This window comes from Mobula birostris, chromosome 28, assembly GCF_030028105.1.
Source record: "Mobula birostris isolate sMobBir1 chromosome 28, sMobBir1.hap1, whole genome shotgun sequence".
NCBI lineage: Eukaryota > Metazoa > Chordata > Chondrichthyes > Myliobatiformes > Myliobatidae > Mobula > Mobula birostris.
The window spans coordinates 12,389,113-12,391,545 of record NC_092397.1 but is presented as its reverse complement, the minus strand read 5'-3'; the positions used below and the strand labels follow the sequence as shown (position 1 = coordinate 12,391,545).

The 2,433-nt window shown below is 48.0% G+C and overlaps 1 non-coding gene across 1 annotated transcript; it reads left to right on the top strand.

The window, feature by feature from the left end:
• On the top strand, positions 1–72 carry trnae-uuc (transfer RNA glutamic acid (anticodon UUC)). Its single transcript has one exon. It is a non-coding gene; the product is annotated as a tRNA-Glu (tRNA).
• Positions 73–2,433: the final 2,361 nt, after the last annotated feature.

The following is a 2,433-nucleotide window of genomic DNA, read 5'->3' as shown; positions in this document are numbered from 1 at the left end:
TCCCATATGGTCTAGCGGTTAGGATTCCTGGTTTTCACCCAGGCGGCCCGGGTTCGACTCCCGGTATGGGAACTAACCATTTTGGGGTGACACGGTTTTAGGGAGACCCGGGTTCAATTTTCAGATGGAGTGTGTGCGTTCCTCCCGTGACCAGGTGGGCGTTCACCTGTATCCTGTTCGGTTCGGGTTGGCAAATTGTGGGCAGGCGGCGTTGGCGCCGGAGACGTGGCGACACCTGCTGGCCGCCCAGAAAAATTGGACATAAACGACGCGTTTCCTGTAAGTTTCCGAGGAACTTTTGACAAACAAAGCTTCTCTTTAAATCTATGCCCTCGTGCCCTGGGGGAGAAATGGGCTTAGACCGTTTACTTTATCCACGAACGATTCTACTACGCTCTTTATAAGGTGTCCCCTCAGTCTCCTTCAATCGAGGGAAAACAGCCCCAGACAATTCGGCCTCTCCAGAATTTCAGACTCTGAAACGCCCAATATTTTCCGAGCCCCCTCCAGCCTAAACGCATCCTTAAAACGTTTCACAATCGGAATGATTGATTCTTGTAAGACCACAAGACATCGGAGTAGAATCGGGCGAATCGGCCCATCGGGTCTGCTCGCCATTCCATTTTGGCGAATTTATTATCCATCTCAATGCCGTTTTTCTGCTTATCCATATGACCGCAAGACCATAATGGGTGGGAGCAGAATTAGGCCATTTGGCTCGTCGATTCTGCTTCGCCATTTCCTCATGGCCCATCCAATTCCCCTCTCAGCCTCAATCTCGGCTTTCAGAATCAGAACAGGTTTATTATCACCGGCATGTGTCGTGAAATTTGTTAACTTAGCAGCAGTTCAATGCAATACATAATCTAGAAGAAGAAGAAAATATTAAAATAATAAATAAATAAATAAATAAATAAATTTACGATACGTGCATATTGAATAGATTAAAATCGTGCAAAAACCGAAATAATTGTATATTTAAAAATGAGGTAGTGTTCACGGGTTCAATTGCCATTTAGGAATCGGATGGCAGAGGGGAAGAAGCTGTTCCTGAATCGCTGAGTGTGTGCCTTCAGGCTTCTGTACCTCCTTCCTGATGGTAACAGTAAGAAAAGGGTGCTGAGGGTCCTTAATAATAGACTCTGCCTTTCTGAGATCCCGCTCCTTGAAGATGTCCTGGGTACTTTGTAGGCTAGTACCCAAGATGGAGCCGACTAAATTTACAACCCGTTGCAGCTTCTTTCGGTCCTGTGCAGTAACCCCTCCGCCCCCCCCCCCATACCAGACAGTGATGCAGCCTGTCAGAATGCTCTCCACGGTACATCTATAGAAGTTTTTGAGTGTATTTGTTGACATCCCAAATCTCTTCAAACTCCTAATGAAGTACAGTCGTTGTCTTGCCTTCTTTATAACTGTGTCGATATGTAGGGACCAGATTAGGTCCTCAGTGATCATGACACCCAGGAACTTGAAACTGCTCACTCTCTCCACTTCTGATCCCTCTATGAGGATCGGCATGTGTTCCTTCGTCTTACCCTTCCTGAAGTCCACAATCAGCTCTTTCGTCTTACTGATGTTAAGTGCAGGGCTGTTGCTGCAACATCTCTCCACTAGTTGGCGTATCTCACTCTTGCGCGTCCAGTTGCCCAGCGTTGCGTAAAAGGCTCGGCGTGTTCACACTATAAAATGGGTATCGCTCCATACTGATGGACTCACACATGAATAACCGAGAGTATAGATGCGAAAACAAGACACAGACTACGGAACAAAGAATAAAACCCCGAGTAACTCTGAGTGCAGAGTATTTGAGGATAAAGCAGAGGACACGGGTACAATACGTCCGGTCTACCAAGGTGTCTACCTGAAGTAATTCCTTTTGCCTGCTCTTGGCCTGTATCACCCGAAACCTTTCTCCTATCCAAGTCCACAGGTAAGCAGTAATTTGCCTCTCAAACCCCCTCATGTTTCCTCTGTTATCTTCCACTGTCTTCCATGCGGTCTAGCGGTTAGGATTCTTGGTTTGCGCCCAGGCGACCCGGGTTCGACTCCCGGTATGGGAAGTACACGTTTTTCCAGCGGCACTGGAACAATACTACACCGAAGACCAGGCAGACAATCGCAGCTCTCCCAGCCCAGCACAGTGTCTCTGATTTGATTTGACGCAAACGACGCATTTCACGGTACGTTTCGATTGACTTGTGACAAGTAAAGCTCAATTTTAATCCTCTGCCCTCTCTAGGAAACTTCCGTACCCTGGTGTAGGGTGTGTGGGGTGTGGGGTGGTGTGGAGAGCTACTTACCCGAACCCTCTCTTTCCAACATTCTCACCCCCCCCTCTCCTTCTCCGTTTCGGTCGCGGGGTTCATCCCGTTGCAGCCGTCCCGTCTCCTACTTTTTTCTGGATTGTTTCGTTACCGGCGTGTTGGATGGCAC